Source organism: Oncorhynchus keta, unplaced genomic scaffold, assembly GCF_023373465.1.
Source record: "Oncorhynchus keta strain PuntledgeMale-10-30-2019 unplaced genomic scaffold, Oket_V2 Un_contig_796_pilon_pilon, whole genome shotgun sequence".
NCBI lineage: Eukaryota > Metazoa > Chordata > Actinopteri > Salmoniformes > Salmonidae > Oncorhynchus > Oncorhynchus keta.
The window spans coordinates 142,501-160,707 of record NW_026289785.1 but is presented as its reverse complement, the minus strand read 5'-3'; the positions used below and the strand labels follow the sequence as shown (position 1 = coordinate 160,707).

Below are 18,207 nucleotides of genomic sequence, written 5' to 3'. Positions count from 1 at the left end.
ATGGCCCCTTACAGCAGGGACCAGGCCAGACAGGGTTTATAATGAATGGCCCCTTACAGCAGGGTCCAGGCCAGACAGGGTTTATAATGAATGGCCCCTTACAGCAGGGACCAGGCCAGACAGGGTTTATAATGAATGGCCCCTTACAGCAGGGACCAGGCCAGACAGGGTTTATAATGAATGGCCCCTTACAGCAGGGACCAGGCCAGACAGGGTTTATAATGAATGGCCCCTTACAGCAGGGACCAGGCCAGACAGGGTTTATAATGAATGGCCCCATACAGCAGGGACCAGGCCAGACAGGGTTTATAATGAATGGCCCCTTACAGCAGGGACCAGGCCAGACAGGGTTTATAATGAATGGCCCCTTACAGCAGGTACCAGGCCAGACAGGGTTTATAATGAATGGCCCCTTACAGCAGGGTCCAGGCCAGACAGGGTTTATAATGAATGGCCCCTTACAGCAGGGACCAGGCCAGACAGGGTTTATAATGAATGGCCCCTTACAGCAGGTACCAGGCCAGACAGGGTTTATAATGAATGGCCCCTTACAGCAGGGACCAGGCCAGACAGGGTTTATAATGAATGGCCCCTTACAGCAGGGACCAGGCCAGACAGGGTTTATAATGAATGGCCCCTTACAGCAGGTACCAGGCCAGACAGGGTTTATAATGAATGGCCCCATACAGCAGGGACCAGGCCAGACAGGGTTTATAATGAATGGCCCCTTACAGCAGGGACCAGGCCAGACAGGGTTTATAATGAATGGCCCCTTACAGCAGGGACCAGGCCAGACAGGGTTTATAATGAATGGCCCCTTACAGCAGGGACCAGGCCAGACAGGGTTTATAATGAATGGCCCCTTACAGCAGGGTCCAGGCCAGACAGGGTTTATAATGAATGGCCCCTTACAGCAGGGACCAGGCCAGACAGGGTTTATAATGAATGGCCCCTTACAGCAGGGACCAGGCCAGACAGGGTTTATAATGAATGGCCCCATACAGCAGGGACCAGGCCAGACAGGGTTTATAATGAATGGCCCCTTACAGCAGGTACCAGGCCAGACAGGGTTTATAATGAATGGCCCCTTACAGCAGGGACCAGGCCAGACAGGGTTTATAATGAATGGCCCCTTACAGCAGGGACCTGGCCAGACAGGGTTTATAATGAATGGCCCCTTACAGCAGGGACCTGGCCAGACAGGGTTTATAATGAATGGCCCCTTACAGCAGGTACCAGGCCAGACAGGGTTTATAATGAATGGCCCCTTACAGCAGGTACCAGGCCAGACAGGGTTTATAATGAATGGAACTATACAGCAGGGACCTGGCCAGACAGGGTTTATAATGAATGGCCCCATACAGCAGGGACCTGGCCAGACAGGGTTTATAATGAATGGCCCCTTACAGCAGGTACCAGGCCAGACAGGGTTTATAATGAATGGCCCCTTACAGCAGGTACCAGGCCAGACAGGGTTTATAATGAATGGAACTATACAGCAGGGACCTGGCCAGACAGGGTTTATAATGAATGGCCCCTTACAGCAGGTACCAGGCCAGACAGGGTTTATAATGAATGGCCCCATACAGCAGGTACCAGGCCAGACAGGGTTTATAATGAATGGCCCCATACAGCAGGGACCAGGCCAGACAGGGTTTATAATGAATGGCCCCATACAGCAGGGTCCAGGCCAGACAGGATTTATAATGAATGGCCCCATACAGCAGGGACCTGGCCAGACAGGGTTTATAATGAATGGCCCCTTACAGCAGGGACCTGACCAGACAGGGTATATAATGAATGGCCCCATACAGCAGGGACCTGGCCAGACAGGGTTTATAATGAATGGCCCCTTACAGCAGGGACCAGGCCAGACAGGGTTTATAATGAATGGCCCCTTACAGCAGGGACCAGGCCAGACAGGGTTTATAATGAATGGCCCCTTACAGCAGGGACCAGGCCAGACAGGGTTTATAATGAATGGCCCCATACAGCAGGGACCAGGCCAGACAGGGTTTATAATGAATGGCCCCTTACAGCAGGGACCAGGCCAGACAGGGTTTATAATGAATGGCCCCTTACAGCAGGGACCAGGCCAGACAGGGTTTATAATGAATGGCCCCTTACAGCAGGGACCAGGCCAGACAGGGTTTATAATGAATGGCCCCTTACAGCAGGGACCAGGCCAGACAGGGTTTATAATGAATGGCCCCTTACAGCAGGGACCAGGCCAGACAGGGTTTATAATGAATGGCCCCTTACAGCAGGGACCAGGCCAGACAGGGTTTATAATGAATGGCCCCATACAGCAGGGACCAGGCCAGACAGGGTTTATAATGAATGGCCCCTTACAGCAGGGACCAGGCCAGACAGGGTTTATAATGAATGGCCCCTTACAGCAGGGACCAGGCCAGACAGGGTTTATAATGAATGGCCCCTTACAGCAGGGACCAGGCCAGACAGGGTTTATAATGAATGGCCCCTTACAGCAGGGACCAGGCCAGACAGGGTTTATAATGAATGGCCCCTTACAGCAGGGACCAGGCCAGACAGGGTTTATAATGAATGGCCCCTTACAGCAGGGACCAGGCCAGACAGGGTTTATAATGAATGGCCCCTTACAGCAGGGACCAGGCCAGACAGGGTTTATAATGAATGGCCCCTTACAGCAGGTACCAGGCCAGACAGGGTTTATAATGAATGGAACTATACAGCAGGGACCAGGCCAGACAGGGTTTATAATGAATGGCCCCATACAGCAGGGACCAGGCCAGACAGGGTTTATAATGAATGGCCCCTTACAGCAGGTACCAGGCCAGACAGGGTTTATAATGAATGGCCCCTTACAGCAGGTACCAGGCCAGACAGGGTTTATAATGAATGGAACTATACAGCAGGGACCAGGCCAGACAGGGTTTATAATGAATGGCCCCTTACAGCAGGTACCAGGCCAGACAGGGTTTATAATGAATGGCCCCATACAGCAGGTACCAGGCCAGACAGGGTTTATAATGAATGGCCCCATACAGCAGGGACCAGGCCAGACAGGGTTTATAATGAATGGCCCCATACAGCAGGGTCCAGGCCAGACAGGGTTTATAATGAATGGCCCCATACAGCAGGGACCTGGCCAGACAGGGTTTATAATGAATGGCCCCTTACAGCAGGGACCAGACCAGACAGGGTTTATAATGAATGGCCCCATACAGCAGGGACCTGGCCAGACAGGGTTTATAATGAATGGCCCCTTACAGCAGGGACCAGGCCAGACAGGGTTTATAATGAATGGCCCCTTACAGCAGGGACCAGGCCAGACAGGGTTTATAATGAATGGCCCCTTACAGCAGGGACCAGGCCAGACAGGGTTTATAATGAATGGCCCCATACAGCAGGGACCAGGCCAGACAGGGTTTATAATGAATGGCCCCTTACAGCAGGGACCAGGCCAGACAGGGTTTATAATGAATGGCCCCTTACAGCAGGGACCAGGCCAGACAGGGTTTATAATGAATGGCCCCTTACAGCAGGGACCAGGCCAGACAGGGTTTATAATGAATGGCCCCTTACAGCAGGGACCAGGCCAGACAGGGTTTATAATGAATGGCCCCTTACAGCAGGGACCAGGCCAGACAGGGTTTATAATGAATGGCCCCTTACAGCAGGGACCAGGCCAGACAGGGTTTATAATGAATGGCCCCATACAGCAGGGACCAGGCCAGACAGGGTTTATAATGAATGGCCCCTTACAGCAGGGACCAGGCCAGACAGGGTTTATAATGAATGGCCCCTTACAGCAGGGACCAGGCCAGACAGGGTTTATAATGAATGGCCCCTTACAGCAGGGACCAGGCCAGACAGGGTTTATAATGAATGGCCCCTTACAGCAGGGACCAGGCCAGACAGGGTTTATAATGAATGGCCCCTTACAGCAGGGACCAGGCCAGACAGGGTTTATAATGAATGGCCCCATACAGCAGGGACCAGGCCAGACAGGGTTTATAATGAATGGCCCCTTACAGCAGGGACCAGGCCAGACAGGGTTTATAATGAATGGCCCCATACAGCAGGTACCAGGCCAGACAGGGTTTATAATGAATGGCCCCATACAGCAGGTACCAGGCCAGACAGGGTTTATAATGAATGGCCCTATACAGCAGGTACCAGGCCAGACAGGGTTTATAATGAATGGCCCCATACAGCAGGTACCAGGCCAGACAGGGTTTATAATGAATGGCCCCATACAGCAGGGTCCAGGCCAGACAGGGTTTATAATGAATGGCCCCATACAGCAGGGACCAGGCCAGACAGGGTTTATAATGAATGGCCCCTTACAGCAGGGACCAGGCCAGACAGGGTTTATAATGAATGGCTCCATACAGCAGGGTCCAGGCCAGACAGGGTTTATAATGAATGGCCCCATACAGCAGGGACCAGGCCAGACAGGGTTTATAATGAATGGCCCCTTACAGCAGGGACCAGGCCAGACAGGGTTTATAATGAATGGCCCCTTACAGCAGGGACCAGGCCAGACAGGGTTTATAATGAATGGCCCCTTACAGCAGGGACCAGGCCAGACAGGGTTTATAATGAATGGCCCCTTACAGCAGGGACCAGGCCAGACAGGGTTTATAATGAATGGCCCCTTACAGCAGGGACCAGGCCAGACAGGGTTTATAATGAATGGCCCCTTACAGCAGGGACCAGGCCAGACAGGGTTTATAATGAATGGCCCCTTACAGCAGGGACCAGGCCAGACAGGGTTTATAATGAATGGCCCCTTACAGCAGGGACCAGGCCAGACAGGGTTTATAATGAATGGCCCCTTACAGCAGGGACCAGGCCAGACAGGGTTTATAATGAATGGCCCCTTACAGCAGGGACCAGGCCAGACAGGGTTTATAATGAATGGCCCCATACAGCAGGGTCCAGGCCAGACAGGGTTTATAATGAATGGCCCCTTACAGCAGGGTCCAGGCCAGACAGGGTTTATAATGAATGGCCCCTTACAGCAGGTACCAGGCCAGACAGGGTTTATAATGAATGGCCCCTTACAGCAGGTACCAGGCCAGACAGGGTTTATAATGAATGGCCCCATACAGCAGGGTCCAGGCCAGACAGGGTTTATAATGAATGGCCCCTTACAGCAGGGTCCAGGCCAGACAGGGTTTCTAATGAATGGCCCCATACAGCAGGTACCAGGCCAGACAGGGTTTATAATGAATGGCCCCATACAGCAGGTACCAGGCCAGACAGGGTTTATAATGAATGGCCCCATACAGCAGGGTCCAGGCCAGACAGGGTTTATAATGAATGGCCCCTTACAGCAGGGTCCAGGCCAGACAGGGTTTATAATGAATGGCCCCATACAGCAGGTACCAGGCCAGACAGGGTTTATAATGAATGGCCCCATACAGCAGGGTCCAGGCCAGACAGGGTTTATAATGAATGGCCCCTTACAGCAGGGTCCAGGCCAGACAGGGTTTATAATGAATGGCCCCATACAGCAGGTACCAGGCCAGACAGGGTTTATAATGAATGGCCCCATACAGCAGGGTCCAGGCCAGACAGGGTTTATAATGAATGGCCCCTTACAGCAGGTACCAGGCCAGACAGGGTTTATAATGAATGGCCCCATACAGCAGGGTCCAGGCCAGACAGGGTTTATAATGAATGGCCCCATACAGCAGGGTCCAGGCCAGACAGGGTTTATAATGAATGGCCCCATACAGCAGGTACCAGGCCAGACAGGGTTTATAATGAATGGCCCCATACAGCAGGGTCCAGGCCAGACAGGGTTTATAATGAATGGCCTCTTACAGCAGGTACCAGGCCAGACAGGGTTTATAATGAATGGCCCCATACAGCAGGGTCCAGGCCAGACAGGGTTTATAATGAATGGAACTATACAGCAGGTACCAGGCCAGACAGGGTTTATAATGAATGGCCCCTTACAGCAGGGTCCAGGCCAGACAGGGTTTATAATGAATGGCCCCTTACAGCAGGTACCAGGCCAGACAGGGTTTATAATGAATGGCCCCATACAGCAGGTACCAGGCCAGACAGGGTTTATAATGAATGGCCCCATACAGCAGGTACCAGGCCAGACAGGGTTTATAATGAATGGCCCCATACAGCAGGTACCAGGCCAGACAGGGTTTATAATGAATGGCCCCTTACAGCAGGGTCCAGGCCAGACAGGGTTTATAATGAATGGCCCCTTACAGCAGGGACCAGGCCAGACAGGGTTTATAATGAATGGAACTATACAGCAGGTACCAGGCCAGACAGGGTTTATAATGAATGGCCCCTTACAGCAGGTACCAGGCCAGACAGGGTTTATAATGAATGTAACTATACAGCAGGGACCAGGCCAGACAGGGTTTATAATGAATGGCCCCTTACAGCAGGGACCAGGCCAGACAAGGTTTATAATGAATGGCCCCTTACAGCAGGGACCAGGCCAGACAGGGTTTATAATGAATGGAACTATACAGCAGGTACCAGGCCAGACAGGGTTTATAATGAATGGAACTATACAGCAGGTACCAGGCCAGACAGGGTTTATAATGAATGGCCCCTTACAGCAGGGTCCAGGCCAGAGAGGGTTTATAATGAATGGAACTATACAGCAGGTACCAGGCCAGACAGGGTTTATAATGAATGGAACTATACAGCAGGGTCCAGGCCAGACAGGGTTTATAATGAATGGAACTATACAGCAGGTACCAGGCCAGACAGGGTTTATAATGAATGGAACTATACAGCAGGGTCCAGGCCAGACAGGGTTTATAATGAATGGAACTATACAGCAGGTACCAGGCCAGACAGGGTTTATAATGAATGGAACTATACAGCAGGTACCAGGCCAGACAGGGTTTATAATGAATGGAACTATACAGCAGGGTCCAGGCCAGACAGGGTTTATAATGAATGGAACTATACAGCAGGGTCCAGGCCAGACAGGGTTTATAATGAATGGCCCCTTACAGCAGGGTCCAGGCCAGACAGGGTTTATAATGAATGGAACTATACAGCAGGTACCAGGCCAGACAGGGTTTATAATGAATGGAACTATACAGCAGGTACCAGGCAAGACAGGGTTTATAAAGAATGGCCCCTTTACAGCAGGGTCCAGGCCAGACAGGGTTTATAATGAATGGAACTATACAGCAGGGACCAGGCCAGACAGGGTTTATAATGAATGGAACTATACAGCAGGTACCAGGCCAGACAGGGTTTATAATGAATGGAACTATACAGCAGGTACCAGGCCAGACAGGGTTTATAATGAATGGAACTATACAGCAGGTACCAGGCCAGACAGGGTTTATAATGAATGGCCCCTTTACAGCAGGGACCAGGCCAGACAGGGTTTATAATGAATGGAACTATACAGCAGGTACCAGGCCAGACAGGGTTTATAATGAATGGAACTATACAGCAGGGTCCAGGCCAGACAGGGTTTATAATGAATGGAACTATACAGCAGGGACCAGGCCAGACAGGGTTTATAATGAATGGAACTATACAGCAGGGACCAGGCCAGACAGGGTTTAGAATGAATGGAACTATACAGCAGGTACCAGGCCAGACAGGGTTTATAATGAATGGCCCCTTAGAGCAGGTACCAGGCCAGACAGGGTTTATAATGAATGGCCCCTTACAGCAGGTACCAGGCCAGACAGGGTTTATAATGAATGGAACTATACAGCAGGGTCCAGGCCAGACAGGGTTTATAATGAATGGAACTATACAGCAGGTACCAGGCCAGACAGGGTTTATAATGAATGGAACTATACAGCAGGGTCCAGGCCAGACAGGGTTTATAATGAATGGAACTATACAGCAGGTACCAGGCCAGACAGGGTTTATAATGAATGGCCCCTTACAGCAGGGACCAGGCCAGACAGGGTTTATAATGAATGGCCCCTTACAGCAGGGACCAGGCCAGACAGGGTTTATAATGAATGGCCCCTTACAGCAGGTACCAGGCCAGACAGGGTTTATAATGAATGGAACTATACAGCAGGTACCAGGCCAGACAGGGTTTATAATGAATGGCCCCTTACAGCAGGGACCAGGCCAGACAGGGTTTATAATGAATGGAACTATACAGCAGGTACTAGGCCAGACAGGGTTTATAATGAATGGCCCCTTACAGCAGGGTCCAGGCCAGACAGGGTTTATAATGAATGGAACTATACAGCAGGTACCAGGCCAGACAGGGTTTATAATGAATGGCCCCTTACAGCAGGGACCAGGCCAGACAGGGTTTATAATGAATGGCCCCTTACAGCAGGTACCAGGCCAGACAGGGTTTATAATGAATGGAACTATACAGCAGGTATCAGGCCAGACAGGGTTTATAATGAATGGAACTATACAGCAGGTACCAGGCCAGACAGGGTTTATAATGAATGGCCCCTTACAGCAGGGACCAGGCCAGACAGGGTTTATAATGATTGGAACTATACAGCAGGTACCAGGCCAGACAGGGTTTATAATGATTGGAACTATACAGCAGGTACCAGGCCAGACAGGGTTTATAATGAATGGAACTATACAGCAGGTACCAGGCCAGACAGGGTTTATAATGAATGGAACTATACAGCAGGGTCCAGGCCAGACAGGGTTTATAATGAATGGAAGTATACAGCAGGTACCAGGCCAGACAGGGTTTATAATGAATGGAACTATACAGCAGGTACCAGGCCAGACAGGGTTTATAATGAATGGAACTATACAGCAGGGTCCAGGCCAGACAGGGTTTATAATGAATGGAACTATACAGCAGGTACCAGGCCAGACAGGGTTTATAATGAATGGAACTATACAGCAGGTACCAGGCCAGACATTACGGACCAGCTCTGTGTTTCTCAGGTCAAAGAGCTGGTAAGTCCTTTTGCTAATTATACTCAGACAGTCTCCAGGCTCTAAGTCCTTTTGCTAATTATACTCAGACAGTCTCCAGGGCTCTAAGTCCTTTTGCTAATTATACTCAGACAGTCTCCAGGCTCTAAGTCCTTTTGCTAATTATACTCAGACAGTCTCCAGGCTCTAAGTCATTTTGCTAATTATACTCAGACAGTCTCCAGTCAGTTGTCAGTGTCTACAAAACGTTCTCTATCCTCTATCTTGTGTGTGTTCAGGTGGCCTCAAGAAGTGCTTGTTTCCTTTGAAATGGGGTCTGTTTGAATAGACTAAAACGAACAGCTTAGTATTCGTTTTATAAAAATATTGCATTCTAACTGCATCCTGGTGGTGAAGGGGACTAATTCTGTGGATAGAGAACAGAAGATCTTAGGTTCTAATCTCATTGATGCCAGGCCACTATGTAAAAAAAAATGCCCCAGCAAATGAATATCCATGTGTTCTATCTGTGCTTTGTGTCCAAAACAGTTCAACTAAACTGGCAGTGTTGAGTCTTATTGGAACACTGAGAATGTTATTTCCTTACATTCAAATAACCTATCATTTCTGTTCTCAGAATGTTAATAAAACCTCCCAGGAAAACTTTCAGGGAACCATAGTAAAATTATCTCAGAACCTCCCTGCAACCTAAAAATGTACATTGCCAGAACAGGGAAAAATGTACACTTCCGTTCTCAGAACGTTTAAAAAACGTTATGTTTTTCCGGTCAGGAAGCTTGTGGATTCGTTCCCAGAACCAATGGGAAAGCAAAAACGTACGTTTCGCAACTTCCAAGGAACTAAATGTGCTAGCTGGGATCTGATCCATAACATGACAGGGGTATTATAACGCTTGACTAGGGCCTCATCACTCCTAACAATTACTAGGGCCCCATCATTCCCAACGGTTACTAGGGCCCCATCACTCCCAATGGTTACTAGGGCCCCATCACTCCCAACGGTTACTAGGGCCCCATCACTCATGACCATTCACCTCCAGGGCCTTCTCAATGCCCAGGGTTACATTGTATATAGACAGTCCAGTCACACAGACAGACAGGCAACATCACACGGATGGAGTCATGAGGCTCATTAAAACCATCAGTTAAAATAATCAGCAGGGACATGGGGGAGACACCACCACCTGTCCTGTCCTCACGTGTTTTAACATGTTTAGCAGACACTTCCTCCAACATGATCTCATCTACTCACTGCGTTGATGACGTTTGTCTGAATTCAGACAATCCAAAACAGCCAAAGAGCTTTATCTAGCTTACAAGATGTATTGTGTAAAATGGGAGCAAACGTAACACTGAACACTATTCCATGGGGGACTCTCGAGAAAACAGTGTTGCTGAGTGGACTAGGACATCCTGGTTAAATTAAGATGAACTAAACCGTGGGGCCCACGTCTTCATGATGTTGATGAATAGCCTGCCTGGTTAAATAAAGGTGAAACAAAATATATTTTTTATTTTATTTTTTATTTCCCCTTTATTTAACCAGGTAGGCCAGTTGAGAACCAATTCTCATTTACAACTGCCACCTAGCCAAGATAAAGCAAAGTAGTGTGACAAAAAAACAACACAGAGTTACAGATAGGATAAACAAAAGTACAGTCAATAACACAATAGAAAAATATATATACCGTGTGTGCAAATGGAGTGAGGAGGTAAGGCAATAAATAGGCCATAGTAGCGAAGTAATTACAATTTAACAGATTAACACTGAACTGATAGATGTGCAGATGATGATGTGCAAGTAGAGATACTGGGGTGCAAAAGAGCGAGAAAGTAAATATAAACAATATGGGGATGAGGTAGTTGGGTGGGCTCCTTACAGATGGGCTATGTACAGCTGCAATGATTGGTAAGCTGCTCAGATAGCTGATGCTTAAAGTTAGTGAGGGAGGTATAAGAAAAAATCTGAGATTTTTTGCAATTCGTTCCAGTCACTGGCAGCAGAGAACTGGAAGGAAAAGAGGCCAAGGTGGGTGTTGGCTTTGGGGAAGGGTGGGACTAATAGCAACAAGATAACTCATGTAAAATATACTGTGTCCGTAAAACGTATATAGGTTCAGAACTTTTGTGAAACAGCACAGTTAAAAATATATTTGACAAATAGAAATCAAACTGGATGGACATCAGCAATAGATGGGGGAGGTTGAGGGTAGAGGAAGGACATCAGAAAGAGATGGGGGAGGTTGAGGGTAGAGGAAGGACATCAGAAAGAGATGGGGGAGGTTGAGGGTAGAGGAAGGACATCAGAAAGAGATGGGGGAGGTTGAGGGTAGAGGAAGGACATCAGAAAGAGATGGGGGAGGTTGAGGGTAGAGGAAGGACATCAGCAATAGATGGGGGAGGTTGAGGGTAGAGGAAGGACATCAGAAAGAGATGGGGGAGGTTGAGGGTAGAGGAAGGACATCAGAAAGAGATGGGGAGGTTGAGGGTAGAGGAAGGACATCAGAAAGAGATGGGGGAGGTTGAGGGTAGAGGAAGGACATCAGAAAGAGATGGGGGAGGTTGAGGGTAGAGGAAGGACATCAGAAAGAGATGGGGGAGGTTGAGGGTAGAGGAAGGACATCAGAAAGAGATGGGGGAGGTTGAGGGTAGAGGAAGGACATCAGAAAGAGATGGGGAGATTGAGGGTAGAGGAAGGACATCAGAAAGAGATGGGGGAGGTTGAGGGTAGAGGAAGGACATCAGAAAGAGATGGGGGAGGTTGAGGGTAGAGGAAGGACAGGAATAAAAATGAACAAAATATAACTATTGTAAAATAGATTTTGTCCGTAAAATGTATATAGTATGTATAAGCTGGAAGTAGAAGCTGAAGTGTTGTTGTTCATTAGTTTACTCCAATTAGGGGAGGGGTGGTAGTGTTAGTGGAAAATAATACAGGAAATAAATAATAAATACATTTAAAAAAAGAGCCCCAGGCTCACGTAGGGGCAGAGACGTGGACATGTGGGTATTGTCTCTGAAACAAATCATTGTTTTGTTTCTACACTATAATGTCTTCCACACAGTTCCCCCTCCACTGATCTGAACGTAAACATTGAAACATTCTTGTGAATGTCATTGTGTGGTGATATACCTCCATATGTGCTTGAGTGCTGATAACGACTGACAAGAGTCATATTCATCAACATAGATACGTATATATAAGGGGTTGGATAGGGGTTGATATATAAGGGGTTGATATATAAAGGGTTGATATATGAGGGGTTGGATATATGAGGGGTGGATATATAAGGGGTTGGATATATAAGGGGTTGATATATGAGCGGTTGATATATAAGGGGTTGGATATATGAGCGGTTGATATATAAGGGGTTGGATATATGAGGGGTTGGATATATGAGCGGTTGATATATAAGGGGTTGGATATATGAGCGGTTGATATATGAGGGGTTGGATATATAAGGGGTTGGATATATGAGGGGTTGGATTTATGAGGGGTTGGATATATGAGGGGTTGATATACAAGGGGTTGGATATATGAGGGGTTGATATATAAGGGGTTGATATATAAGGGGTTGGATATATGAGGGGTTGATATATAAGGGGATATATAAGGGGTTGATATATAAGGGGTTGGATATATGAGGGGTTGATATACAAGGGTTGGATATATGAGGGGTTGATATACAAGGGGTTGGATATATGAGGGTTGGATATATGAGGGGTTGGATATATGAGGGGTTGGATATATGAGGGGTGGATATACAAGGGGTTGGATATATGAGGGGTTGATATACAAGGGGTTGATACATAAGGGGTTGGATATATGAGGGTTGGATATATGAGGGTTGGATTTATGAGGGTTGATATACAAGGGGTTGGATATATGAGGGGTTGATATACAAGGGGTTGGATATATGAGGGGTTGGATATATGAGGGTTGATATACAAGGGGTTGGATATATGAGGGGTTGGATATATGAGGGGTTGATATATGAGGGGTTGATATACAAGGGTTGGATAGATGAGGGTTGATATATGAGGGGTTGATATACAAGTGGTTGGATATATGAGGGGTTGGATATATAAGGGGTTGGATATATGAGGGGTTGATATACAAGTGGTTGGATATATGAGGGGTTGATATATGAGGGGTTGCATATATAAGGGGTTGGATATATGAGGGGTTGATATATAAGGGGTTGTATATATAAGGGGTTGGATATATGAGGGGTTGATATATGAGGGGTTGGTTATATAAGGGGTTGATATACAAGTGGTTGGATATATGAGGGGTTTATATATGAGGGGTTTATATATGAGGGGTTTATATATGAGGGGTTGGATATATGAGGGGTCGATATATAAGGGGTTGGATATACAAGGGGTTGGATATATGAGGGGTTGATATACAAGGGGTTGATATATGAGGGGTTGGATATATAAGGGGTTGGATATATGAGGGGTTGATATATAAGGGGTTGTATATATAAGGGTTGGATATATGAGGGGTTGGATATATAAGGGGTTGATATACAAGTGGTTGGATATATGAGGGTTTATATATGAGGGTTTATATATGAGGGGTTTATATATGAGGGGTTTATATATGAGGGGTTTATATATGAGGGGTCGATATATAAGGGGTTGGATATATAAGGGGTTGATATACAAGGGGTTGGATATATGAGGGGTTGGATATATGAGGGGTTGATATATGAGGGGTTTATATATGAGGGGTTTATATATGAGGGGTTGGATATATGAGGGGTCGATATATAAGGGGTTGGATATACAAGGGGTTGGATATATGAGGGGTTGATATACAAGGGGTTGGATATATAAATCAAATCGAATTTATTTATATAGCCCTTCGTACATCAGCTGATATCTCAAAGTGCTGTACAGAAACCCAGCCTAAAACCCCAAACAGCAAGCAATGCAGGTGTAGAAGCACAGTGGCTAGGAAAAACTCCGTAGAAAGGCCAAAACCTAGGAAGAAACCTAGAGAGGAACCAGCCTATGTGCGGTGGCCAGTCCTCTTCTGACTGTGCCGGGTGGAGATTATAACAGAACATGGCCAAGATGTTCAAATGTTCATAAATGACCAGCATGGTCGGATAATAATAAGGCAGAACAGTTGAAACTGGAGCAGCAGCACGGTCAGGTGGACTGGGGACAGCAAGGAGTCATCATGTCAGGTAGTCCTGGGGCATGGTCCTATGGCTCAGGTCCTCCGAGAGAGAGAAAGAAAGAGAGAATTAGAGAATTAGAGAACGCACACTTAGATTCACACAGGACACCGAATAGGACAGGAGAAGTACTCCAGATATAACAAACTGACCCTAGCCCCCGACACATAAACTACTGCAGCATAAATACTGGAGGCTGAGACAGGAGGGGTCAGGAGACACTGTGGCCCCATCCGAGGACACCCCGGACAGGGCCATACAGGAAGGATATAACCCCACCCACTTTGCCAAAGCACAGCCCCCACACCACTATATATAAGGGGTTGATATACAAGGGGTTGGATATATGAGGGGTTGTATATATGAGGAGTTGGATATATGAGGGTTGGATATATGAGGGTTGGATATATGAGGGGTTGGATATATAAGGGGTTGGATATATGAGGGGTTGGATATATGAGGGGTTGATATATAAGGGGTTGGATATATGAGGGGTTGATATATAAGGGGTTGGATATATGAGGGGTTGGATATATAAGGGGTTGGATATATGAGGGGTTGGATATATAAGGGGTTGGATATATAAGGGGTTGGATATATGAGGGGTTGATATATAAGGGGTTGTATATATAAGGGTTGGATATATAAGGGGTTGGATATATGAGGGGTTGATATATAAGGGGTTGGATATATAAGGGGTTGGATATATAAGGGGTTGGATATATGAGCGGTTGATATATAAGGGGTTGGATATATGAGGGGTTGGATATATAAGGGGTTGGATATATGAGGGGTTGGATATATGAGGGGTTGATATATGAGGGGTTGGATATATAAGGGGTTGGATATACAAGGGGTTGGATATATGAGGGGTTGATATATGAGGGGTTGATATATAAGGGTTGGATATATAAGGGGTTGGATATATGAGGGTTGGATATATGAGGGGTTGGATATAGGGGTTGATATATGAGGGGTTGGATATATGAGGGGTTGGATATATAAGGGGTTGGATATATGAGGGTTGGATATATGAGGGGTTGGATATATAAGGGGTTGGATATACAAAGGGTTGATATATAAGGGGTTGAATATACGAGGGTTGGATAAATGAGGGGTTGAATATACAAGGGTTGAATATACAAGGGGTTGGATATACAAGGGGTTGATATACGAGGGTTGGATAAATGAGGGTTGAATATACAAGGGTTGGATATACAAGGGGTTGGATATATGAGGGTTGATATATAAGGGTTGTATATATAAGGGGTTGATATATGAGGGGTTGGATATATGAGGGGTTGATATATGAGGGGTTGGATATATAAGGGGTTGGATTTATAAGGGGTTGGATATATGAGGGTTTGATATATGAGGGTTGGATATATGAGGGTTGATATATTAGGGGTTGGATATATGAGGGTTGATATATGAGGGGTTGGATATATAAGGGGTTGGATATATGAGGGTTTGATATATGAGGGGTTGGATATAAGAGGGGTTGGATATATGAGGGGTTGATATATAAGGGGTTGGATATATGAGGGGTTGAATACATAAGGGGTTGGATATATGCGGGGTTGGATTTATGAGGGGTTGATATACAAGGGGTTGGATATATAAGGGGTTGATATACAAGGGGTTGGATATATGAGGGGTTGAATATACAAGGGGTTGGATATACAAGGGGTTGGATATACAAGGGGTTGGATATATGAGGGGTTGGATATATAAGGGGTTGAATATACAAGGGGTTGGATATACAAGGGGTTGGATATATGAGGGGTTGAATATACAAGGGGTTGAATATACAAGGGGTTGGATATACAAGGGGTTGGATATACAAGGGGTTGGATATATGATGTACAGAAGATAGAGTGGTAATGCACATATATAATGTTGTTTACATCAGAACTTCCCCTTATCTCAGCTGTACAGTAACTCTACTCCAGACACACACACACACACACACACACACACACACACACACACACACACACACACACACACACACACACACACACACACACACACACACACACACACACACACACACACACACACGTTGTGCTGAGTAATATCTAACAATCTATATTCGATAAACCTGACCATCTGACTCCATTAAATACTATAGTAAAACCAGGTGCAGTCAGATATTACGTGTTTAGCTGACTAAGATTAAGGAATGGTCATGAGAAGAGAATATCAAAGCCAGTATTATTATTACTAACTTTGTAAAAATGAATGTGTTCAAGTACAAGGCAGAAAGCTGAAGTTACAAGGCAATACTGGCATTTACAACGCATACTTCTAGACATATACAGTACCAGTCAAAAGGTTTGGACACACTTACTCATTCAAGAGCTTTAAAAAAAAAAACTATTTTCCACATTGTAGAATAATAGTGAAGACATCAATACTATGAAATAACACATATGGAATCATGTAGTAACCAGAGTTTAGATTCTTCAAAGTAACCTCCCTTTGCCTTGATGACAGCTTTGAAGTAACTCCACCCCAGACACACACACACACACACACGCGCTGAGTAATATTTAACAATCTATATTCGATAAACCTGACTATCTGACTTCATTAAATACTATAGTAAAACCAGGTGCAGTCAGGTACTATGTGTTCAACAGACTAAGATTAAGGAATGGTCATGAGAAGAGAATATCGAAGCCAGTATTGTTATTACTAACTTTGTAAAAATGAATGTGTTCACATACAAGGAAGGTGTACAGTAACCTGATCACCCAGGTCCAACCTCCACGGGCTGTTACAGCATTTAAATGCTCGTGTCGGGGGATGAGAAGGAAGGTGTACAGTAACCTGATCACCCAGGTCCAATCTCCACGGGCTGTTACAGCATTTTAAATGCTCGTGTCGGGGGATGAGAAGGAAGGTGTACAGTAACCTGATCACCCAGGTCCAATCTCCACGGGCTGTTACAGCATTTTAAATGCTCGTGTCGGGGGATGAGAAGGAAGGTGTACAGTAACCTGATCACCCAGGTCCAATCTCCACGGGCTGTTACAGCATTTAAATGCTTGTGTCGGGGGATGAGACCAAATAAGACAGAATTCCTGAGAGGACAATAAAATCCCTTTGCATATAACAATTTATTTAAAAAACATTGAGTACAATAAGTACAAAGTGAAAGGCATAAACGGTAGTGGCATTAAATACACTGGCTACGTGATACCTTAACATGGAACAGTAGCACCTCACAGCTAGCAATATTCTGAGTACACTGGTATTCAGCTAGCAAAAAAAGCTAACATCCTCATGTCAATCTAAAGTAACGTTGGACCCACGATGGATTTCAACAGCTCTCCTGTGTAATTGCTTTTGCTCTCACTCTCACACACTGCGCATGCGCAATCCCATAACCGCTTGCACACCTCATTTATGAATCTCTTTAAAGGGACAGTGCCATCTAGTGCATATACATGAATACAGCTATGTGCTTTTTATCACCTGCCTACATTTACCACAGAGATCATACATCCATGTAGATGTCATAAAAAGGTTCTCCTCAGAGGACGAGTTTCAGATAGATACCAGACGTAGCTGCTGTAGTATCATTCTAGCACACGTTCCAGTAGTCAGTCCTCTGGATACTGTAGAGAGAGAGAGATATACCTCAGAGGACGAGTTTCAGATAGATACCAGACGTAGCTGCTGTAGTATCATTCTAGCACACGTTCCAGTAGTCAGTCCTCTGGATACTGTAGAATATACCTCAGAGGACGAGTTTCAGATAGATACCAGACGTAGCTGCTGTAGTATCATTCTAGCACACGTTCCAGTAGTCAGTCCTCTGGATACTGTAGAGAGAGAGATATACCTCAGAGGACGAGTTTCAGATAGATACCAGACGTAGCTGCTGTAGTATCATTCTAGCACACGTTCCAGTAGTCAGTCCTCTGGATACTGTAGAGAGAGAGAGATATACCTCAGAGGACGAGTTTCAGATAGATACCAGACGTAGCTGCTGTAGTATCATTCTAGCACACGTTCCAGTAGTCAGTCCTCTGGATACTGTAGAGAGAGAGAGATATACCTCAGAGGACGAGTTTCAGATAGATACCAGACGTAGCTGCTGTAGTATCATTCTAGCACACGTTCCAGTAGTCAGT

The 18,207-nt window shown here is 46.1% G+C and overlaps 1 long non-coding RNA gene across 3 annotated transcripts in view; it reads right to left on the bottom strand.

Annotated features, from left to right (window-relative positions):
- Positions 1-17,232: 17,232 nt before the first annotated feature.
- Positions 17,233-18,207, bottom strand: part of LOC127926620 (uncharacterized) — a 2,798-nt gene continuing 1,823 nt past the window's right edge. For all 3 annotated transcript variants that reach the window (XR_008124562.1, XR_008124560.1, XR_008124561.1), the window contains exon 3: positions 17,233-17,710. This is a non-coding gene — a long non-coding RNA (uncharacterized LOC127926620). The remainder of the gene's footprint in view (positions 17,711-18,207) is intronic.